Source organism: Pseudophryne corroboree, unplaced genomic scaffold (assembly GCF_028390025.1).
Source record: "Pseudophryne corroboree isolate aPseCor3 unplaced genomic scaffold, aPseCor3.hap2 scaffold_1392, whole genome shotgun sequence".
Classification (NCBI taxonomy): domain Eukaryota; kingdom Metazoa; phylum Chordata; class Amphibia; order Anura; family Myobatrachidae; genus Pseudophryne; species Pseudophryne corroboree.
This window is the reverse complement of record NW_026968018.1, coordinates 23,675-48,661: the sequence shown is the minus strand read 5'-3', so window position 1 is coordinate 48,661 and position 24,987 is coordinate 23,675. Positions and strand designations below refer to the sequence as shown.

At 36.1% G+C, this 24,987-nt stretch overlaps 10 non-coding genes across 10 annotated transcripts; all 10 read right to left on the bottom strand.

Moving 5' to 3' along the window:
* Window positions 1-4,527: 4,527 nt before the first annotated feature.
* On the bottom strand, window positions 4,528-4,601 carry TRNAC-ACA (transfer RNA cysteine (anticodon ACA)). The gene has a single exon. It is a non-coding gene; the product is annotated as a tRNA-Cys (tRNA).
* Window positions 4,602-14,224: 9,623 nt separating this feature from the next.
* On the bottom strand, window positions 14,225-14,298 carry TRNAS-ACU (transfer RNA serine (anticodon ACU)). The gene has a single exon. It is a non-coding gene; the product is annotated as a tRNA-Ser (tRNA).
* Window positions 14,299-15,395: 1,097 nt separating this feature from the next.
* On the bottom strand, window positions 15,396-15,469 carry TRNAS-ACU (transfer RNA serine (anticodon ACU)). The gene has a single exon. It is a non-coding gene; the product is annotated as a tRNA-Ser (tRNA).
* A 1,097-nt stretch (window positions 15,470-16,566) lies between these two features.
* TRNAS-ACU (transfer RNA serine (anticodon ACU)) lies at window positions 16,567-16,640 on the bottom strand. Its single transcript has one exon. It is a non-coding gene; the product is annotated as a tRNA-Ser (tRNA).
* A 1,096-nt stretch (window positions 16,641-17,736) lies between these two features.
* TRNAS-ACU (transfer RNA serine (anticodon ACU)) lies at window positions 17,737-17,810 on the bottom strand. Its single transcript has one exon. It is a non-coding gene; the product is annotated as a tRNA-Ser (tRNA).
* Window positions 17,811-18,907: 1,097 nt separating this feature from the next.
* TRNAS-ACU (transfer RNA serine (anticodon ACU)) lies at window positions 18,908-18,981 on the bottom strand. Its single transcript has one exon. It is a non-coding gene; the product is annotated as a tRNA-Ser (tRNA).
* Window positions 18,982-20,077: 1,096 nt separating this feature from the next.
* On the bottom strand, window positions 20,078-20,151 carry TRNAS-ACU (transfer RNA serine (anticodon ACU)). Its single transcript has one exon. It is a non-coding gene; the product is annotated as a tRNA-Ser (tRNA).
* Window positions 20,152-21,248: 1,097 nt separating this feature from the next.
* TRNAS-ACU (transfer RNA serine (anticodon ACU)) lies at window positions 21,249-21,322 on the bottom strand. The gene has a single exon. It is a non-coding gene; the product is annotated as a tRNA-Ser (tRNA).
* Window positions 21,323-22,383: 1,061 nt separating this feature from the next.
* TRNAS-ACU (transfer RNA serine (anticodon ACU)) lies at window positions 22,384-22,457 on the bottom strand. Its single transcript has one exon. It is a non-coding gene; the product is annotated as a tRNA-Ser (tRNA).
* A 1,094-nt stretch (window positions 22,458-23,551) lies between these two features.
* Window positions 23,552-23,625, bottom strand: TRNAS-ACU (transfer RNA serine (anticodon ACU)). The gene has a single exon. It is a non-coding gene; the product is annotated as a tRNA-Ser (tRNA).
* Window positions 23,626-24,987: the final 1,362 nt, after the last annotated feature.

Genomic DNA, 24,987 nt, shown 5'->3' with positions numbered 1-24,987 from the left:
CATCTAAAACGTTTCCTAGAAAAACTTTAAAAAGTCAATAATCTGGAGAGTTTTTGTAAGATGTTTCTTCCATCCACCAACGAAGAAACACATTGGTACTTTCCCATGATGAGTGAGTGCTTCAGGATCTCTTGCACTTACATGTGCAGCAGAGTACTGCAATGGAAGCATGCTGGGCCCATAACCCAGAGGTAGGCAGATTAAAACTATCCTCTGCTATATGCATATTTTTTGTTAATTAAAGTAATCCAAAACTGGGATTGATATTTTTGCTCTTTATTTTTCATTAAAGTACAATAACTTTTACCATTTTAATTTGATAGTATATTGAAAGTATTGTTTTCTTTTAAAAATCCACTTAATTTTCTTTACCCTATTATTAAAATGGTAATTGACAAAAACAAACTACATTGTCACCAGAAGAGCAATACAAAATGTACAAGTGATATATTAAAATCATCTTTCCAGCTTGAATTTCAATGATGCATTGGGGGCAACGATTTTGTGAGAAACATTTTCACCCTTAAATAAAGATTTTCTTAATTCCTTACCTGTGTGCTAATTAGATATCACCTTGTTTTCACATTAAACAGACTTCTACATGAGAAAGCAGCAAGGATGCAGTGGCGTTAATGTTTCCTGGTGTCAACCTGTATTATTTCAGTAGACATTGAAATGAGGATGCATCTTGCTGCCTTTCCAATGAAGCAAGTTTAATTTAGTAATAGGTGAAAAACCATCCCTACAAAGGTGTTAATCAGAGACATGGCTTTGTGGACACTTTTCAGAGAACAAATTTGTTAGCATAAAAATAAAGCCAGAAAATGAAGAGCTGTTTAATCACTCAATTGAATTTTTTTTGCCAGCATATTTCTTTTTCTCTGCAACCCACTGCTAAATTGTGCTTCCTAGCTGTTTTTATAAAATCAATGAATCAAATCTAACTCTGATTACATCAGAGAAATCCAGGTACCCTACACCATAACAGGGGGTTTGAAATTTTGACTTGTCTACTTAAAGATCACCAAAATCTGATAACAAGGTCAATTACGTCCCTGGGTGGGATTGAACCACCAACCTTTTGGTTAGTAGCCGGACACACTAACCGATTGCGCCACAGAGACACTTTGCAAAAAAGTACATACTGACAAAGGCTAATAAGCATACATCTAGAACGTTTCCTAGAAAAACTTTAAAAAGTCAATAATCTGGAGAGTTTTTGTAAGATGTTTCTTCCATCAACCAACGAAGAAACACATTGGTACTTTCCCATGATGAGTGAGTGCTTCAGGATCTCTTGCACTTACATGTGCAGCAGAGTACTGCAATTGAAGCATGCTGGGCCCATAACCCAGAGGTAGGCAGATTGAAACTATCCTTTGCTATATGCATTTTTTTTTGTTAAATTAAGTAATCAAAACTGCGATTGATATTTTTGCTCTTTTATTTTTACTTAAAGTACAATAACTTTTACCATTTTAATTTGTTTTAATAGTATATTGACAGTATAGTTTTCTTTAAAAAATCCACTTAATTTTCTTTACCCTATTATTAAAAGGGTAATTGACAAAAACAAACTACATTGTCACCAGAAGAGCAATACAAAATGTACAAGTGATCTTTCCAGCTTGAATTTCAATGATGCATTGGGGCAACGATTTTGTGAGAAACATCTTCACCCTTAAATAAAGATTTTCTTAATTCCTTACCTGTGTGCTAATTAGATATCACCTTGTTTTCACATTAAACAGACTTCTACATGAGAAAGCAGCAAGGATGCAGTGGCGTTAATGTTTCCTGGTGTCAACCTGTATTATTTCAGTAGACATTGAAATGAGGATGCATCTTGCTGCCTTTCCAATGAAGCAAGTTTAATTTAGTTATAGGTGAAAAACCATCCCTACAAAGGTGTTAATCAGAGACTTGGCTTTGTGGACACTTTTTAGAGAACAAATTTGTTAGCATAAAAATAAAGGCAGAAAATGAAGAGCTGTTTAATCACTCAATTGGATTTTTCTGCCAGCATATTTTTTTTCTCTGCAACCCATTGCTAAATTGTGCTTCCTAGCTGTTTTTTATAAAATCACTGAATCAAATCTAACTCTGATTACATCAGAGAAGGCCAGGTACCCTACACCATAAGAGGGGGTTTGAAATTTTGACTTGTCTACTTAAATATCACCAAAACCTGATCACAAGGTCAATTATGTCCCTGGGTGGGACTGAACCACCAACCTTTTGGTTAGTAGCCAGACAAACTAACTGATTGCGCCACAGAGACAATTTGCAAAAACTACATACTGACAAAGGCTAATAAGCATTCATCTAGAACGTTTCCTAGAAAAACTTTAAAAAGTCAATAATCTGGAGAGTTTTTGTAAGAATTTTCTTAAATCAACCAACGAAGAAACACATTGGTACTTTCCCATGATGAGTGAGTGCTTCAGGATCTCTTGCACTTACATGTGCAGCAGAGTACTGCAATGGAAGCATGCTGGGCCCATTAACCAGAGGTAGGCAGATTGAAACTATCCTCTGCTATATGCATTTTTTTTGTTAATTAAAGTAATCCAAAACTGGGATTGATATGTTAGCTATTTTATGTTTACTTAAAGTACAATAACTTTTACCATTTTAATTTGTTTTAATAGTATATTGACAGTATTGTTTTCTTCAAAAATCCACTTAATTTTCTTTACCCTATTATTAAAATGGTAATTGACAAAAACAAACTACATTGTCACCAGAAGAGCAATACAAAATGTACAAGTGATATATTAAAATCATCTTTCCAGCTTGAATTTCAATGATGCATTGGGGCAACGATTTTGTGAGAAACATCTTCACCCTTAAATAAAGATTTTCTTAATTCCTTACCTGTGTGCTAATTAGATATCACCTTGTTTTCACATTAAACAGACTTCCACATGAGAAAGCAGCAAGGATGCATTGGCGTTAATGTTTCCTGGTGTCAACCTGTATTATTTCAGTAGACATTGAAATGAGGATGCATCTTGCTGCCTTTCCAATGAAGCAAGTTTAATTTAGTAATAGGTGAAAAACCATCCTTACAAAGGTGTTCATCAGAGACTTGGCTTTGTGGACACTTTTCAGAGAACAAATTTGTTAGCATAAAAATAAAGCCAGAAAATGAAGAGCTGTTTAATCACTCAATTTGGATTTTTTTGCCAGCATATTTCTTTTTCTCTGCAACCCACTGCTAAATTGTGCTTCCTAGCTGTTTTTATAAAATCACTGAATCAAATCTAACTCTGATTACATCAGAGAAGGCTAGGTACCCTACACCATAAGAGGGGATTTGAAATTTTGACTTGTCTACTTAAAGATCACCAAAATCTGATAACAAGGTCCCTGGGTGGGATTGAACCACCAACCTTTTGGTTTGTAGCCGGACACACTAACCGATTGCGCCACAGAGACACTTTGCAAAAAGTACATACTGACAAAGGCTAATAAGCATTCATCTAAAACGTTTCCTAGAAAAACTTTAAAAAGTCAATAATCTGGAGAGTTTTTGTAAGATGTTTCTTCCATCCACCAACGAAGAAACACATTGGTACTTTCCCATGATGAGTGAGTGCTTCAGGATCTCTTGCACTTACATGTGCAGCAGAGTACTGCAATGGAAGCATGCTGGGCCCATAACCCAGAGGTAGGCAGATTAAAACTATCCTCTGCTATATGCATTTTTTTTGTTAATTAAAGTAATCCAAAACTGGGATTGATATTTTTGCTCTTTTATTTTTCATTAAAGTACAATAACTTTAACCATTTTAATTTGTTTTAATAGTATATTGAAAGTATTGTTTTCTTTTAAAAATCCACTTAATTTTCTTTACCCTATTATTAAAATGGTAATTGACAAAAACAAACTACATTGTCACCAGAAGAGCAATACAAAATGTACAAGTGATATATTAAAATCATCTTTCCAGCTTGAATTTCAATGATGCATTGGGGCAACGATTTTGTGAGAAACATTTTCACCCTTAAATAAAGATTTTCTTAATTCCTTACCTGTGTGCTAATTAGATATCACATTGTTTTCACATTAAACAGACTTCCACATGAGAAAGCAGCAAGGATGCAGTGGCGTTAATGTTTCCTGGTGTCAACCTGTATTATTTCAGTAGACATTGAAATGAGGATGCATCTTGCTGCCTTTCCAATGAAGCAAGTTTAATTTAGTAATAGGTGAAAAACCATCCTTACAAAGGTGTTAATCAGAGACTTGGCTTTGTGGACACTTTTCAGAGAACAAATTTGTTAGCATAAAAATAAAGCCAGAAAATGAAGAGCTGTTTAATCACTCAATTGGATTTTTTTGCCAGCATATTTCTTTTTCTCTGCAACCCACTGCTAAATTGTGCTTCCTAGCTGTTTTTATAAAATCACTGAATCAAATCTAACTCTGATTACATCAGAGAAGGCCAGGTACCCTACACCATAAGAGGGGATTTGAAATTTTGACTTGTCTACTTAAAGATCACCAAAATCTGATAACAAGGTCCCTGGGTGGGATTGAACCACCAACCTTTTGGTTTGTAGCCAGACACACTAACCGATTGCGCCACAGAGACACTTTGCAAAAAGTACATACTGACAAAGGCTAATAAGCATTCATCTAAAACGTTTCCTAGAAAAACTTTAAAAAGTCAATAATCTGGAGAGTTTTTGTAAGATGTTTCTTCCATCCACCAACGAAGAAACACATTGGTACTTTCCCATGATGAGTGAGTGCTTCAGGATCTCTTGCACTTACATGTGCAGCAGAGTACTGCAATGGAAGCATGCTGGGCCCATAACCCAGAGGTAGGCAGATTAAAACTATCCTCTGCTATATGCATTTTTTTTGTTAATTAAAGTAATCCAAAACTGGGATTGATATTTTTGCTCTTTTATTTTTCATTAAAGTACAATAACTTTAACCATTTTAATTTGTTTTAATAGTATATTGAAAGAATTGTTTTCTTTTAAAAATCCACTTAATTTTCTTTACCCTATTATTAAAATGGTAATTGACAAAAACAAACTACATTGTCACCAGAAGAGCAATACAAAATGTACAAGTGATATATTAAAATCATCTTTCCAGCTTGAATTTCAATGATGCATTGGGGCAACGATTTTGTGAGAAACATTTTCACCCTTAAATAAAGATTTTCTTAATTCCTTACCTGTGTGCTAATTAGATATCACATTGTTTTCACATTAAACAGACTTCCACATGAGAAAGCAGCAAGGATGCAGTGGCGTTAATGTTTCCTGGTGTCAACCTGTATTATTTCAGTAGACATTGAAATGAGGATGCATCTTGCTGCCTTTCCAATGAAGCAAGTTTAATTTAGTAATAGGTTAAAAACCATCCTTACAAAGGTGTTAATCAGAGACTTGGCTTTGTGGACACTTTTCAGAGAACAAATTTGTTAGCATAAAAATAAAGCCAGAAAATGAAGAGCTGTTTAATCACTCAATTGGATTTTTTTGCCAGCATATTTCTTTTTCTCTGCAACCCACTGCTAAATTGTGCTTCCTAGCTGTTTTTATAAAATCACTGAATCAAATCTAACTCTGATTACATCAGAGAAGGCCAGGTACCCTACACCATAAGAGGGGGTTTGAAATTTTGACTTGTCTACTTAAAGATCACCAAAATCTGATAACAAGGTCAATTACATCCCTGGTTGGGATTGAACCACCAACCTTTTGGTTAGTAGCTGGACACACTAACCGATTGCGCCACAGAGACACTTTGCAAAAAGTACATACTGACAAAGTCTAATAAGCATACATCTAGAACGTTTCCTAGAAAAACTTTAAAAAGTCAATAATCTGGAGAGTTTTTGTAAGATGTTTCTTCTATCAACCAATGAAGAAACACATTGGTACTTTCCCATGATGAGTGAGTGCTTCAGGATCTCTTGCACTTACATGTGCAGCAGAGTACAGCAATGGAAGCATGCTGGGCCCATAGCCCAGCGGTAGGCAGATTGAAACTATCCTCTGCTATATGCATTTTTTTTTGTTAATTAAAGTAATCCAAAACTGGGATTGATATTTTGGCTCTTTTATTTTTACTTAAAGTACAATAACTTTTACCATTTTAATTTGTTTTAATAGTATATTGACAGTATTGTTTTCTTTCAAAAATCCACTCAATTTTCTTTACCCTATTATTAAAATGGTAATTGACAAAAACAAACTACATTGTCACCAGAAGAGCAATACAAAATGTACAAGTGATATATTAAAATCATCTTTCCAGCTTGAATTTCAATGATGCATTGGGGCAACGATTTTGTGAGAAACATCTTCACCCTTAAATAAAGATTTTCTTAATTCCTTACCTGTGTGCTAATTAGATATCACCTTGTTTTCACATTAAACAGACTTCCACATGAGAAAGCAGCAAGGATACAGTGGCGTTAATGTTTCCTGGTGTCAACCTGTATTATTTCAGTAGACATTGAAATGAGGATGCATCTTGCTGCCTTTCCAATGAAGCAAGTTTAATTTAGTAATAGGTGAAAAACCATCCCTACAAAGGTGTTAATCAGAGACTTGGCTTTGTGGACACTTTTCAAAGAACAAATTTGTTAGCATAAAAATAAAGCCAGAAAATGAAGAGCTGTTTAATCACTCAATTGGATTTTTTTTGCCAGCATATTTCTTTTTCTCTGCAACCCACTGCTAAATTGTGCTTCCTAGCTGTTTTTGTAAAATCACTGAATCAAATCTTACTCTGATTACATCAGAGAAGGCCAGGTACCCTACACCATAACAGGGGGTTTGAAATTTTGACTTGTCTTCTTAAAGATCACCAAAATCTGATAACAAGGTCAATTACGTCCCTGGTTGGGATTGAACCACCAACCTTTTGGTTAGTAGCCGGACACACTAACCGATTGCGCCACAGAGACACTTTGCAAAAAGTACATACTGACAAAGTCTAATAAGCATACATCTAGAACGTTTCCTAGAAAAACTTTAAAAAGTCAATAATCTGGAGAGTTTTTGTAAGATGTTTCTTCCATCAACCAATGAAGAAACACATTGGTACTTTCCCATGATGAGTGAGTGCTTCAGGATCTCTTGCACTTACATGTGCAGCAGAGTACTGCAATGGAAGCATACAGGGCCCATAACCCAGAGGTAGGCAGATTGAAACTATCCTTTGCTATATGCATTTTTTTTGTTAATTTAAGTAATTAAAACTGGGATTGATATTTTTGCTCTTTTATTTTTACTTAAAGTACAATAACTTTTACCATTTTAATTTGTTTTAATAGTATATTGACAGTATAGTTTTCTTTAAAAAATCCACTTAATTTTCTTTACCCTATTATTAAAAGGGTAATTGACAAAAACAAACTACATTGTCACCAGAAGAGCAATACAAAATGTACAAGTGATATATTAAAATCATCTTTCCAGCTTGAATTTCAATGATGCATTGGGGCAACGATTTTGTGAGAAACATCTTCACCCTTAAATAAAGATTTTCTTAATTCCTTACCTGTGTGCTAATTAGATATCACCTTGTTTTCACATTAAACAGACTTCCACATGAGAAAGCAGCAAGGATGCAGTGGCGTTAATGTTTCCTGGTGTCAACCTGTATTATTTCAGTAGAAATTGAAATGAGGATGCATCTTGCTGCCTTTCCAATGAAGCAAGTTAAATTTAGTAATAGGTGAAAAACCATCCCTACAAAGGTGTTAATCAGAGACTTGGCTTTGTGGACACTTTTCAGAGAACAAATTTGTTAGCATAAAAATAAAGCCAGAAAATGAAGAGCTGTTTAATCACTCAATTTGATTTTTTTTTGCCAGCATATTTCTTTTTCTCTGCAACCCACTGCTAAATTGTGCTTCCTAGCTGTTTTTATAAAATCACTGAATCAAATCTAACTCTGATTACATCAGAAAAGGCCAGGTACCCTACACCATAACAAGGGGTTTGAAATTTTGACTTGTCTACTTAAAGATCACCAAAATCTGATAACAAGGTCAATTACGTCCCTGGATGGGATTGAACCACCAACCTTTTAGTTAGTAGCCGGACACACTAAACGATTGCGCCACAGATATACTTCACAAAAAGTACATCCTGACAAAGGCTAATAAGCATACATCTAGAACGTTTCCTAGAAAAACTTCAAAAAGTCAATAATCTGGAGAGTTTTTGTAAGATGTTTCTTCCATCAACCAAAGAAGAAACACATTGGTACTTTCCCATGGTGACTGAGTGCTTCAGGATCTCTTGCACTTACATGTGCAGCAGAGTACTGCAATGGAAGCATGCTGGGCCCATAACCCAGAGGTAGGCAGATTGAAACTATCCTTTGCTATATGCATTTTTTTTGTTAATTTAAGTAATCAAAACTGGGATTGATATTTTTGCTCTTTTATTTTTACTTAAAGTACAATAACTTTTACCATTTTAATTTGTTTTAAAAGTATATTGACAGTATAGTTTTCTTTCAAAAATCCACTTAATTTTCTTTACCCTATTATTAAAAGGGTAATTGACAAAAACAAACTACATTGTCACCAGAAGAGCAATACAAAATGTACAAGTGATATATTAAAATCATCTTTCCAGCTTGAATTTCAATGATGCATTGGGGCAACGATTTTGTGAGAAACATCTTCACCCTTAAATAAAGATTTTCTTAATTCCTTACCTGTGTGCTAATTAGATATCACCTTGTTTTCACATTAAACAGACTTCTACATGAGAAAGCAGCAAGGATGCAGTGACGTTAATGTTTCCTGGTGTCAACCTGTATTATTTCAGTAGACATTGAAATGAGGATGCATCTTGCTGCCTTTCCAATGAAGCTAGTTTAATTTAGCAATAGGTGAAAAACCATCCCTACAAAGGTGTTAATCAGAGACTTGGCTTTGTGGACACTTTTCAGAGAACAAATTTGTTAGCATAAAAATAAAGCCAGAAAATTAAGAGCTGTTTAATCACTCAATTTGATTTTTTTTGCCAGCATATTTCTTTTTCTCTGCAACCCACTGCTAAATTGTGCTTCCTAGCTGTTTTTATAAAATCAATGAATCAAATCTAACTCTGATTACATCAGAGAAGGCCAGGTACCCTACACCATAAGAGGGGGTTTGAAATTTTGACTTGTCTACTTAAAGATCACCAAAATCTGATAACAAGGTCAATTACGTCCCTGGGTGGGATTGAACCACCAACCTTTTGGTTAGTAGCCGGACACACTAACCGATTGCGCCACAGAGACACTTTGCAAAAAGTACATACTGACAAAGGCTAATAAGCATACATCTAGAACGTTTCCTAGAAAAACTTTAAAAAGTCAATAATCTGGAGAGTTTTTGTAAGATGTTTCTTCCATCAACCAACGAAGAAACACATTGGTACTTTCCCATGATGACTGAGTGCTTCAGGATCTCTTGCACTTACATGTGCAGCAAAGTACTGCAATGGAAGCATGCTGGGCCCATAACCCAGAGGTAGGCAGATTGAAACTATCCTTTGCTATATGCATTTTTTTTTTGTTAATTTAAGTAATCAAAACTGGGATTGATATTTTTGTTCTTTTATTTTTACTTAAAGTACAATAACTTTTACCATTATAATTTGTTTTAATAGTATATTGACAGTATAGTTTTCTTTAAAAAATCCACTTAATTTTCTTTACCCTATTATTAAAAGGGTAATTGACAAAAACAAACTACATTGTCACCAGAAGAGCAATACAAAATGTACAAGTGATATATTAAAATCATCTTTCCAGCTTGAATTTCAATGATGCATTGGGGCAACGATTTTGTGAGAAACATTTTCACCCTTAAATAAAGATTTTCTTAATTCCTTACCTGTGTGCTAATTAGATATCACCTTGTTTTCACATTAAACAGACTTCCACATGAGAAAGCAGCAAGGATGCAGTGGCGTTAATGTTTCCTGCTGTCAACCTGTATTATTTCAGTAGACATTGAAATGAGGATGCATCTTGCTGCCTTTCCAATGAAGCAAGTTTAATTTAGTAATAGGTGAAAAAACATCCTTACAAAGGTGTTAATCAGAGACTTGGCTTTGTGGACACTTTTCAGAGAACAAATTTGTTAGCATAAAAATAAAGCCAGAAAATGAAGAGCTGTTTAATCACTCAATTGGATTTTTTTGCCAGCATATTTATTTTTCTCTGCAACCCACTGCTAAATTGTGCTTCCTAGCTGTTTTTATAAAATCACTGAATCAAATCTGATTACATCAGAGAAGGCCAGGTACCCTACACCATAAGAGGGGGTTTGAAATTTTGACTTGTCTACTTAAAGATCACCAAAATCTGATAACAAGGTCAATTACGTCCCTGGGTGGGATTGAACCACCAACCTTTTGGTTAATAGCCATACACACTTTCTGATTGCGCCACAGAGACACTTTGCAAAAGTACATACTGACAAAGGCTAATAAGCATTCATCTAAAACTTTTCCTAGAAAAACTTTAAAAAGTCAATAATCTGGAGAGTTTTTGTAAGATGTTTCTTCCATCAACCAACGAAGAAACACATTGGTACTTTCCCATGATGAGTGAGTGCTTCAGGATCTATTGCACTTACATGTGCAGCAGAGTACAGCAATGGAAGCATGCTGGGCACATAACCCAGAGGTAGGCAGATTGAAACTATCCTCTGCTATATGCATTTTTTTTTTGTTAATTTTAGTAATCAAAACTGGGATTGATATTTTTGCTTTTTTATTTTTACTTAAAGTACAATAACTTTTACCATTTTAATTTGTTTTAATAGTATATTGACAGTATAGTTTTCTTTAAAAAATCCACTTAATTTTCTTTACCCTATTATTAAAAGGGTAATTGACAAAAACAAACTACATTGTCACCAGAAGAGCAATACAAAATGTACAAGTGATATATTAAAATCATCTTTCCAGCTTGAATTTCAATGATGCATTGGGGCAACGATTTTGTGAGAAACATCTTCACCCTTAAATAAAGATTTTCTTAATTCCTTACCTGTGTGCTAATTAGATATCACCTTGTTTTCACATTAAACAGACTTCTACATGAGAAAGCAGCAAGGATGCAGTGGCGTTAATGTTTCCTGGTGTCAACCTGTATTATTTCAGTAGACATTGAAATGAGGATGCATCTTGCTGCCTTTCCAATGAAGCAAGTTTAATTTAGTAATAGGTGAAAAACCATCCCTACAAAGGTGTTAATCAGAGACTTGGCTTTGTGGACACTTTTCAGAGAACAAATTTGTTAGCATAAAAATAAAGCCAGAAAATGAAGAGCTGTTTAATCACTCAATTGGATTTTTTTTGCCAGCATATTTCTTTATCTCTGCAACCCACTGCTAAATTGTGCTTCCTAGCTGTTTTTATAAAATCAATGAATCAAATCTAACTCTGATTACATCAGAGAAGGCCAGGTACCCTACACCATAAGAGGGGGTTTGAAATTTTGACTTGTCTACTTAAAGATCACCAAAATCTGATAACAAGATCAATTACGTCCCTGGGTGGGATTGAACCACCAACCTTTTGGTTAATAGCCATACACACTAAATGATTGCGCCACAGAGACACTTTGCAAAAGCACATACTGACAAAGGCTAATAAGCATTCATCTAAAACGTTTCCTAGAAAAACTTGAAAAAGTCAATAATCTGGAGAGTTTTTGTAAGATGTTTCTTCCATCAACCAACGAAGAAACACATTGGTACTTTCCCATGATGAGTGAGTGCTTCAGGATCTATTGCACTTACATGTGCAGCAGAGTACAGCAATGGAAGCATGCTGGGCACATAACCCAGAGGTAGGCAGATTGAAACTATCCTCTGCTATATGCTTTTTTTTTTGTTAATTAAAGTAATCCAAAACTGGGATTGATATTTTGGCTCTTTTATTTTTACTTAAAGTACAATAACTTTTACCATTTTAATTTGTTTTAATAGTATATTGACAGTATTGTTTTCTTTCAAAAATCCACTTAATTTTCTTTACCCTATTATTAAAATGGTAATTGACAAAAACAAACTACATTGTCACCAGAAGAGCAATACAAAATGTACAAGTGATATATTAAAATCATCTTTCCAGCTTGAATTTCAATGATGCATTGGGGCAACGATTTTGTGAGAAACATCTTCACCCTTAAATAAAGATTTTCTTAATTCCTTACCTGTGTGCTAATTAGATATCACCTTGTTTTCACATTAAACAGACTTCCACATGAGAAAGCAGCAAGGATACAGTGGCGTTAATGTTTCCTGGTGTCAACCTGTATTCAGGGCCGTTTCTAGACAATTTGGCTCCCAGTGCGAGATTTAAAAATGCGCCCCCCCCCCCCCTATTGCTCTAAAAAAAAAAAAAAAGTGTGCCCCCCCATATAGCCATAAAAAGAAAAAGGATGCGCGCGCCGTAGGCGCGCGCGCTCCCGACAAGGGTGTGTGGCCTGATTAAAATGGGCGTGGTCTCATTAAAGTGGACATGGCCTCATCTGATATCATCACACCCACCACAGTACGGAAAAAATAAAAATGTCCCCTTTTTACACATTACAGCAGGCAAGTGTCCCCATATTACACAGCGCGGCAGGCAGGTGTCCCCATTTTACACAGCGCGGCAGGCAGGTGTCCCCATTTTACACAGCACGGAAGGCTGGTATCCCCATTTTACACAGTACGCAGGCAGGTGCCCCCATTTTACACAGTACGCAGGCAGGTATCCCCATTTTACAAAGTGCAGCAGGCAGGTATCCCCATTTTACACAGCGCGGCAGGCAGATATCCCCATTTTACACAGCACGGCAGGCAGATATCCCCATTTTACACAGCACGGCAGGCAGATATCCCCATTTTACACAGCACGGCAGGCAGATATCCCCATTTTACACAGTACGCAGGCAGGTGCCCCCATATTACACAGTACGCAGGCAGATGCCCCCATATTACACAGTACGCAGGTAGGTGCCCCCATATTACACAGTACGCAGGCAGATGCCCCCATATTACACAGTACGCAGGTAGGTGCCCCCATATTACACAGTACGCAGGCAGGTGCCCCCATATTACACAGTACGCAGGCAGGTGCCCCCATATTACACAGTACGCAGGCAGGTGCCCCCATATTACACAGTACGCAGGCAGGTGCCCCCATATTACACAGTACGCAGGCAGGTGCCCCCATATTACACAGTACGCAGGCAGGTGCCCCCATATTACACAGTACGCAGGCAGGTGCCCCCATATTACACAGTGTGGCAGGCAAGTATCCCCATAGGCAGGTGCCCCCATATTACACAGTGTGGCAGGCAGGTATCCCCATAGGCAGGTGCCCCCATATTACACAGTGTGGCAGGCAGGTATCCCCATAGGCAGGTGCCCCCATATTACACAGTGTGGCAGGCAGGTATCCCCATAGGCAGGTGCCCTCATTTTACACAGTGCGGCAGCGGCAGGCAGGTTTCAAGCTGAGGAGAAGGAAGGGGGAGAGGGGGGGAGAGAGAGAGAATACTTACGTCTTCCCGCTCTTCGGTCCCGCCGCCTCACGTCCCACGCCGGCCGCCTCCTCCTTCTTGCTTCTCCTTCTCGCCTCTCCCGAGCGCTCCTGCTCGGGGGGCGGGGCTTTGCGGAATGACGCGTTTGCGTCGTGACGTCACGACGCAACGCGTCATTCCGCGAAACTCCGCCCCCCGAGCAGGAGCGCTCGGGAGAGGCAAGAAGGAGTAACTAAGTGCCGCGGCGGGCGCCCCGTGCAGTTGCACGGCTCGCCCGCCCCTAGAAACGGCACTGCCTGTATTATTTCAGTAGACATTGAAATGAGGATGCATCTTGCTGCCTTTCCAATGAAGCAAGTTTAATTTAGTAATAGGTGAAAAACCATCCCTACAAAGGTGTTAATCAGAGACTTGGCTTTGTGGACACTTTTCAGAGAACAAATTTGTTAGCATAAAAATAAAGCCAGAAAATGAAGAGCTGTTTCATCACTCAATTGGATTTTTTTTGCCAGCATATTTCTTTTTCTCTGCAACCCACTGCTAAATTGTGCTTCCTAGCTGTTTTTATAAAATCAATGAATCAAATCTAACTCTGATTACATCAGAGAAGGCCAGGTACCCTACACCATAACAGGGGGTTTGAAATTTTGACTTGTCTACTTAAAGATCACCAAAATCTGATAACAAGGTCAATTACATCCCTGGGTGGGATTGAACCACCAACCTTTTGGTTAGTAGCCAGACACACTAACCGATTGCGCCACAGAGACACTTTGCAAAAAGTACATACTGACAAAGGCTAATAAGCATTCATCTAGAACGTTTCCTAGAAAAACTTTAAAAAGTCAATAATCTGGAGAGTTTTTGTAAGATGTTTCTTCCATCAACCAACGAAGAAACACATTGGTACTTTCCCATGATGAGTGAGTGCTTCAGGATCTCTTGCACTTACATGTGCAGCAGAGTACTGCAATGGAAGCATGCTGGGCCCATAACCCAGAGGTAGGCAGATTGAAACTATCCTTTGCTATATGCATTTTTTTTTTGTTAATTTAAGTAATCAAAACTGGGATTGATATTTTTGCTCTTTTATTTTTACTTAAAGTACAATAACTTTTACCATTTTAATTTGTTTTAATAGTATATTGAAAGTATAGTTTTCTTTAAAAAATCAACTTAATTTTCTTTACCCTATTATTAAAAGGGTAATTGACAAAAACAAACTACATTGTCACCAGAAGAGCAATACAAAATGTACAAGTGATATATTAAAATCATCTTTCCAGCTTGAATTTCAATGATGCATTGGGGCAACAATTTTGTGAGAAACATCTTCACCCTTAAATAAAGATTTTCTTAATTCCTAACCTGTGTGCTAATTAGATATCACCTTGTTTTCACATTAAACAGACTTCTACATGAGAAAGCAGCAAGGATGCAGTGGCGTTAATGTTTCCTGGTGTCAACCTGTATTATTTCAGTAGACATTGAAATGAGGATGCATCTTGCTGCCTTTCCAATGAAGCAAGTTTAATTTAGTAATAGGTGAAAAACCATCCCTACAAAGGTGTTAATCAGAGACTTGGCTTTGTGGACACTTTTCAGAGAACAAATTTGTTAGCATAAAGATAAAGCCAGAAAATGAAGAGCTGTTTCATCACTCAATTGGATTTTTTTTGCCAGCATATTTCTTTTTCTCTGCAACCCACTGCTAAATTGTGCTTCCTAGCTGTTTTTATAAAATCAATGAATCAAATCTAACTCTGATTACATCAGAGAAGGCCAGGTACCCTACACCATAACAGGGGGTTTGAAATTTTGACTTGTCTACTTAAATATCACCAAAACCTGATCACAAGGTCAATTATGTCCCTGGGTGGGATTGAACCACCAACCTTTTGGTTAGTAGCCAGACACACTAACCGATTGCGCCACAGAGACACTTTGCAAAAAGTACATACTGACAAAGGCTAATAAGCATTCATCTAGAACGTTTCCTAGAAAAACTTTAAAAAGTCAATAATCTGGAGAGTTTTTGTAAGAATTTTCTTAAATCAACCAACGAAGAAACACATTGGTACTTTCCCATGATGAGTGAGTGCTTCAGGATCTCTTGCACTTACATGTGCAGCAGAGTACTGCAATGGAAGCATGCTGGGCCCATTACCCAGAGGTAGGCAGATTGAAACTATCCTCTGCTATATGCATTTTTTTTTGTTAATTAAAGTAATCCAAAACTGGGATTGATATGTTAGCTATTTTATGTTTACTTAAAGTACAATAACTTTTACCATTTTAATTTGTTTTAATAGTATATTGACAGTATTGTTTTCTTTCAAAAATCCACTTAATTTTCTTTACCCTATTATTAAAATGGTAATTGACAAAAACAAACTACATTGTCACCAGAAGAGCAATACAAAATGTACAAGTGATATATTAAAATCATCTTTCCAGCTTGAATTTCAATGATGCATTGGGGCAACGATTTTGTGAGAAACATCTTCACCCTTAAATAAAGATTTTCTTAATTCCTTACCTGTGTGCTAATTAGATATCACCTTGTTTTCACATTAAACAGACTTCTACATGAGAAAGCAGCAAGGATGCAGTGGCGTTAATGTTTCCTGGTGTCAACCTGTATTATTTCAGTAGACATTGAAATGAGGATGCATCTTGCTGCCTTTCCAATGAAGCAAGTTTAATTTAGTAATAGGTGAAAAACTATCCCTACAAAGGTGTTAATCAGAGACTTGGCTTTGTGGACACTTTTCAGAGAACAAATTTGTTAGCATAAAGATAAAGCCAGAAAATGCAGAGCTGTTTCATCACTCAATTGGATTTTTTTTGCCAGCATATTTCTTTTTCTCTGCAACCCACTGCTAAATTGTGCTTCCTAGCTGTTTTTATAAAATCAATGAATCAAATCTAACTCTGATTACATCAGAGAAGGCCAGGTACCCTACACCATAACAGGGGGTTTGAAATTTTGACTTGTCTACTTAAAGATCACCAAAATCTGATAACAAGGTCAATTACATCCCTGGGTGGGATTGAACCACCAACCTTTTGGTTAGTAGCCAGACACACTAACCGATTGCGCCACAGAGACACTTTGCAAAAAGTACATACTGACAAAGGCTAATAAGCATACATCTAGAACGTTTCCTAGAAAAACTTTAAAAAGTCAATAATCTGGAGAGTTTTTGTAAGATGTTTCTTCCATCAACCAACGAAGAAACACATTGGTACTTTCCCATGATGAGTGAGTGCTTCAGGATCTCTTGCACTTACATGTGCAGCAGAGTACTGCAATGGAAGCATGCTGGGCCCATAACCCAGAGGTAGGCAGATTGAAACTATCCTTTGCTATATGCATTTTTTTTTGTTAATTTAAGTAATCAAAACTGGGATTGATATTTTTGCTCTTTTATTTTTACTTAAAGTACAATAACTTTTACCATTTTAATTTGTTTTAATAGTATATTGACAGTATAGTTTTCTTTAAAAAATCCACTTAATTTTCTTTACCCTATTATTAAAAGGGTAATTGACAAAAACAAACTACATTGTCACCAGAAGAGCAATACAAAATGTACAAGTGATATATTAAAATCATCTTTCCAGCTTGAATTTCAATGATGCATTGGGGCAACAATTTTGTGAGAAACATCTTCACCCTTAAATAAAGATTTTCTTAATTCCTAACCTGTGTGCTAATTAGATATCACCTTGTTTTCACATTAAACAGACTTCTACATGAGAAAGCAGCAAGGATGCAGTGGCGTTAATGTTTCCTGGTGTCAACCTGTATTATTTCAGTAGACATTGAAATGAGGATGCATCTTGCTGCCTTTCCAATGAAGCAAGTTTAATTTAGTAATAGGTGAAAAACCATCCCTACAAAGGTGTTAATCAGAGACTTGGCTTTGTGGACACTTTTCAGAGAACAAATTTGTTAGCATAAAGATAAAGCCAGAAAATGAAGAGCTGTTTCATCACTCAATTGGATTTTTTTTGCCAGCATATTTCTTTTTCTCTGCAACCCACTGCTAAATTGTGCTTCCTAGCTGTTTTTATAAAATCAATGAATCAAATCTAACTCTGATTACATCAGAGAAGGCCAGGTACCCTACACCATAACAGGGGGTTTGAAATTTTGACTTGTCTACTTAAATATCACCAAAACCTGATCACAAGGTCAATTATGTCCCTGGGTGGGATTGAACCACCAACCTTTTGGTTAGTAGCCAGACACACTAACCGATTGCGCCACAGAGACACTTTGCAAAAAGTACATACTGACAAAGGCTAATAAGCATTCATCTAGAACGTTTCCTAGAAAAACTTTAAAAAGTCAATAATCTGGAGAGTTTTTGTAAGAATTTTCTTAAATCAACCAACGAAGAAACACATTGGTACTTTCCCATGATGAGTGAGTGCTTCAGGATCTCTTGCACTTACATGTGCAGCAGAGTACTGCAATGGAAGCATGCTGGGCCCATTACCCAGAGGTAGGCAGATTGAAACTATCCTCTGCTATATGCATTTTTTTTTGTTAATTAAAGTAATCCAAAACTGGGATTGATATGTTAGCTATTTTATGTTTACTTAAAGTACAATAACTTTTACCATTTTAATTTGTTTTAATAGTATATTGACAGTATTGTTTTCTTTCAAAAATCCACTTAATTTTCTTTACCCTATTATTAAAATGGTAATTGACAAAAACAAACTACATTGTCACCAGAAGAGCAATACAAAATGTACAAGTGATATATTAAAATCATCTTTCCAGCTTGAATTTCAATGATGCATTGGGGCAACGATTTTGTGAGAAACATCTTCACCCTTAAATAAAGATTTTCTTAATTCCTTACCTGTGTGCTAATTAGATATCACCTTGTTTTCACATTAAACAGACTTCTACATGAGAAAGCAGCAAGGATGCAGTGGCGTTAATGTTTCCTGGTGTCAACCTGTATTATTTCAGTAGACATTGAAATGAGGATGCATCTTGCTGCCTTTCCAATGAAGCAAGTTTAATTTAGTAATAGGTGAAAAACCATCCCTACAAAGGTGTTAATCAGAGACTTGGCTTTGTGGACACTTTTCAGAGAACAAATTTGTTAGCATAAAGATAAAGCCAGAAAATGCAGAGCTGTTTCATCACTCAATTGGATTTTTTTTGCCAGCATATTTCTTTTTCTCTGCAACCCACTGCTAAATTGTGCTTCCTAGCTGTTTTTATAAAATCAATGAATCAAATCTAACTCTGATTACATCAGAGAAGGCCAGGTACCCTACACCATAACAGGGGGTTTGAAATTTTGACTTGTCTACTTAAAGATCACCAAAATCTGATAACAAGGTCAATTACATCCCTGGGTGGGATTGAACCACCAACCTTTTGGTTAGTAGCCAGACACACTAACCGATTGCGCCACAGAGACACTTTGCAAAAAGTACATACTGACAAAGGCTAATAAGCATACATCTAGAACGTTTCCTAGAAAAACTTTAAAAAGTCAATAATCTGGAGAGTTTTTGTAAGATGTTTCTTCCATCAACCAACGAAGAAACACATTGGTACTTTCCCATGATGAGTGAGTGCTTCAGGATCTCTTGCACTTACATGTGCAGCAGAGTACTGCAATGGAAGCATGCTGGGCCCATAACCCAGAGGTAGGCAGATTGAAACTATCCTTTGCTATATGCATTTTTTTTTGTTAATTTAAGTAATCAAAACTGGGATTGATATTTTTGCTCTTTTATTTTTACTTAAAGTACAATAACTTTTACCATTTTAATTTGTTTTAATAGTATATTGACAGTATAGTTTTCTTTAAAAAATCCACTTAATTTTCTTTACCCTATTATTAAAAGGGTAATTGACAAAAACAAACTACATTGTCACCAGAAGAGCAATACAAAATGTACAAGTGATATATTAAAATCATCTTTCCAGCTTGAATTTCAATGATGCATTGGGGCAACAATTTTGTGAGAAACATCTTCACCCTTAAATAAAGATTTTCTTAATTCCTAACCTGTGTGCTAATTAGATATCACCTTGTTTTCACATTAAACAGACTTCTACATGAGAAAGCAGCAAGGATGCAGTGGCGTTAATGTTTCCTGGTGTCAACCTGTATTATTTCAGTAGACATTGAAATGAGGATGCATCTTGCTGCCTTTCCAATGAAGCAAGTTTAATTTAGTAATAGGTGAAAAACCATCCCTACAAAGGTGTTAATCAGAGACTTGGCTTTGTGGACACTTTTCAGAGAACAAATTTGTTAGCATAAAAATAAAGCCAGAAAATGAAGAGCTGTTTCATCACTCAATTGGATTTTTTTTGCCAGCATATTTCTTTTTCTCTGCAACCCACTGCTAAATTGTGCTTCCTAGCTGTTTTTATAAAATCAATGAATCAAATCTAACTCTGATTACATCAGAGAAGGCCAGGTACCCTACACCATAACAGGGGGTTTGAAATTTTGACTTGTCTACTTAAAGATCACCAAAATCTGATAACAAGGTCAATTACATCCCTGGGTGGGATTGAACCACCAACCTTTTGGTTAGTAGCCAGACACACTAACCGATTGCGCCACAGAGACACTTTGCAAAAAGTACATACTGACAAAGGCTAATAAGCATTCATCTAGAACGTTTCCTAGAAAAACTTTAAAAAGTCAATAATCTGGAGAGTTTTTGTAAGATGTTTCTTCCATCAACCAACGAAGAAACACATTGGTACTTTCCCATGATGAGTGAGTGCTTCAGGATCTCTTGCACTTACATGTGCAGCAGAGTACTGCAATGGAAGCATGCTGGGCCCATAACCCAGAGGTAGGCAGATTGAAACTATCCTTTGCTATATGCATTTTTTTTTTTGTTAATTTAAGTAATCAAAACTGGGATTGATATTTTTGCTGTTTTATTTTTACTTAAAGTACAATAACTTATACCATTTTAATTTGTTTTAATAGTATATTGAAAGTATAGTTTTCTTTAAAAAATCAACTTAATTTTCTTTACCCTATTATTAAAAGGGTAATTGACAAAAACAAACTACATTGTCACCAGAAGAGCAATACAAAATGTACAAGTGATATATTAAAATCATCTTTCCAGCTTGAATTTCAATGATGCATTGGGGCAACAATTTTGTGAGAAACATCTTCACCCTTAAATAAAGATTTTCTTAATTCCTAACCTGTGTGCTAATTAGATATCACCTTGTTTTCACATTAAACAGACTTCTACATGAGAAAGCAGCAAGGATGCAGTGGCGTTAATGTTTCCTGGTGTCAACCTGTATTATTTCAGTAGACATTGAAATGAGGATGCATCTTGCTGCCTTTCCAATGAAGCAAGTTTAATTTAGTAATAGGTGAAAAACCATCCCTACAAAGGTGTTAATCAGAGACTTGGCTTTGTGGACACTTTTCAGAGAACAAATTTGTTAGCATAAAGATAAAGCCAGAAAATGAAGAGCTGTTTCATCACTCAATTGGATTTTTTTGCCAGCATATTTCTTTTTCTCTGCAACCCACTGCTAAATTGTGCTTCCTAGCTGTTTTTATAAAATCAATGAATCAAATCTAACTCTGATTACATCAGAGAAGGCCAGGTACCCTACACCATAACAGGGGGTTTGAAATTTTGACTTGTCTACTTAAATATCACCAAAACCTGATCACAAGGTCAATTATGTCCCTGGGTGGGATTGAACCACCAACCTTTTGGTTAGTAGCCAGACACACTAACCGATTGCGCCACAGAGACACTTTGCAAAAAGTACATACTGACAAAGGCTAATAAGCATTCATCTAGAACGTTTCCTAGAAAAACTTTAAAAAGTCAATAATCTGGAGAGTTTTTGTAAGAATTTTCTTAAATCAACCAACGAAGAAACACATTGGTACTTTCCCATGATGAGTGAGTGCTTCAGGATCTCTTGCACTTACATGTGCAGCAGAGTACTGCAATGGAAGCATGCTGGGCCCATTACCCAGAGGTAGGCAGATTGAAACTATCCTTTGCTATATGCATTTTTTTTGTTAATTTAAGTAATCAAAACTGGGATTGATATTTTTGCTCTTTTATTTTTACTTGAAGTACAATAATTTTTACCATTTTAATTTGTTTAAATCCACTTAATTTTCTTTACCCTATTATTAAAAGGGTAATTGACAAAAACAAACTACATTGTCACCAGAAGAGCAATACAAAATGTACACGTGATATATTAAAATCATCTTTCCAGCTTGAATTTCAATGATGCATTGGGGCAACGATTTTGTGAGAAACATCTTCACCCTTAAATAAAGATTTTCTTAATTCCTTACCTGTGTGCTAATTAGATATCACCTTGTTTTCACATTAAACAGACTTTCACATGAGAAAGCAGCAAGGATGCAGTGGCGTTAATGTTTCCTGGTGTCAACCTGTATTATTTCAGTAGAAATTGAAATGAGGATGCATCTTGCTGCCTTTCCAATGAAGCAAGTTTAATTTAGTAATAGGTGAAAAACCATCCCTACAAAGGTGTTAATCAGAGACTTGGCTTTGTGGACACTTTTCAGAGAACAAATTTGTTAGCATAAAAATAAAGCCAGAAAATGAAGAGCTGTTTAATCACTCAATTGGATTTTTCTACCAGCATATTTCTTTTTCTCTGCAAACCACTGCTAAATTGTGCTTCCTATCTGTTTTTATAAAATCACTGAATCAAATCTAACTCTGATTACATCAGAGAAGGCCAGGTACCCTACACCATAACAGGGGGTTTGAAATTTTGACTTGTCTACTTAAAGATCACCAAAATCTGATAACAAGGTCAATTACGTCCCTGGGTGGGATTGAACCACCAACCTTTTGGTTAGTAGCCAGACACACTAACCGATTGCGCCACAGAGACACTTTGTAAAAAGTACCTACTGACAAAGGCTAATAAGCATACATCTAGAACGTTTCCTAGAAAAACTTTAAAAAGTCAATAATCTGGAGAGTTTTTGTAAGATGTTTCTTCCATCAACCAACGAAGAAACACATTGGTACTTTCCCATGAGTGAGTGCTTCAGGATCTCTTGCACTTACATGTGCAGCAGAGTACTGCAATGGAAGCATGCTGGGCCCATAACCCAGAGGTAGGCAGATTGAAACTATCCTTTGCTATATGCATTTTTTTTTTGTTAATTTAAGTAATCAAAACTGGGATTGATATTTTTGCTCTTTTATTTTTACTTAAAGTACAATAACTTTTACCATTTTAATTTGTTTTAATAGTATATTGACAGTATTGTTTTCTTTCAAAAATCCACTTAATTTTCTTTACCCTATTATTAAAATGGTAATTGACAAAAACAAACTACATTGTCACCAGAAGAGCAATACAAAATGTACAAGTGATATATTAAAATCATCTTTCCAGCTTGAATTTCAATGATGCATTGGGGCAACGATTTTGTGAGAAACATCTTCACCCTTAAATAAAGATTTTCTTAATTCCTTACCTGTGTGCTAATTAGATATCACCTTGTTTTCACATTAAACAGACTTCCACATGAGAAAGCAGCAAGGATGCAGTGGCGTTAATGTTTCCTGGTGTCAACCTGTATTATTTCAGTAGACATTGAAATGAGGATGCATCTTGCTGCCTTTCCAATGAAGCAAGTTTAATTTAGTAATAGGTGAAAAACCATCCCTACAAAGGTGTTAATCAGAGACTTGGCTTTGTGGACACTTTTCAGAGAACAAATTTGTTAGCATAAAAATAAAGCCAGAAAATGAAGAGCTGTTTAATCACTCAATTGGATTTTTTTTGCCAGCATATTTCTTTTTCTCTGCAACCCACTGCTAAATTGTGCTTCCTATCTGTTTTTATTAAATCACTGAATCAAATCTAACTCTGATTACATCATTAAAGGCCAGGTACCCTACACCATAACAGGGGGTTTGAAATTTTGACTTGTCTACTTAAAGATCACCAAAATCTGATAACAAGGTCAATTACGTCCCTGGGTGGGATTGAACCACCAACCTTTTGGTTAGTAGCCAGACACACTAACCGATTGCGCCACAGAGACACTTTGTAAAAATTACATACTGACAAAGGCTAATAAGCATACATCTAGAACGTTTCCTAGAAAAACTTTAAAAAGTCAATAATCTGGAGAGTTTTTGTAAGATGTTTCTTCCATCAACCAACGAAGAAACACATTGGTACTTTCCCATGATGAGTGAGTGCTTCAGGATCTCTTGCACTTACATGTGCAGCAGAGTACTGCAATGGAAGCATGCTGGGCCCATAACACAGAGGTAGGCAGATTGAAACTATCCTTTGCTATATGCATTTTTTTTTTGTTAATTTAAGTAATCAAAACTGGGATTGATATTTTTGCTCTTTTATTTTTACTTAAAGTACAAAAACTTTACCATTTTAATTTGTTTTAATAGTATATTGACAGTATAGTTTTCTTTAAAAAATCCACTTAATTTTCTTTACCCTATTATTAAAATGGTAATTGACAAAAACAAACTACATTGTCACCAGAAGAGCAATACAAAATGTACAAGTGATATATTAAAATCATCTTTCCAGCTTGAATTTCAATGATGCATTGGGGCAACGATTTTGTGAGAAACATCTTCACCCTTAAATAAAGATTTTCTTAATTCCTTACCTGTGTGCTTATTAGATATCACATTGTTTTCACATTAAACAGACTTCTACATGAGAAAGCAGCAAGGATGCAGTGGCGTTAATGTTTCCTGGTGTCAACCTGTATTATTTCAGTAGACATTGAAATGAGGATGCATCTTGCTGCCTTTCCAATGAAGCAAGTTTAATTTAGTAATAGGTGAAAAACCATCCCTACAAATGTGTTAATCAGAGACTTGGCTTTGTGGACACTTTTCAGAGAACAAATTTGTTAGCATAAAAATAAAGCCAGAAAATGAAGAGCTGTTTAATCACTCAATTGGATTTTTTTTGCCAGCATATTTCTTTTTCTCTGCAACCCACTGCTAAATTGTGCTTCCTAGCTGTTTTTATAAAATCACTGAATCAAATCTAACTCTGATTACATCAGAGAAGGCCAGGTACCCTACACCAGAACAGGGGTTTTGAAATTTTGACTTGTCTACTTAAAGATCACCAAAATCTGATAACAAGGTCAATTACGTCCTTGGGTGGGATTGAACCACCAACCTTTTGGTTAATAGCCGTGCACACTAACTGATTGCGCCACAGAGACACTTTGCAAAAGTCCATACTGACAAAGGCTAATAAGCATTCATCTAAAACGTTTCCTAGAAAAACTTTAAAAAGTCAATAATCTGGAGAGTTTTTGTTAGATGTTTCTTCCATCAACCAACGAAGAAACACATTGGTACTTTCCCATGAGTGAGTGCTTCAGGATCTCTTGCACTTACATGTGCAGCAGAGT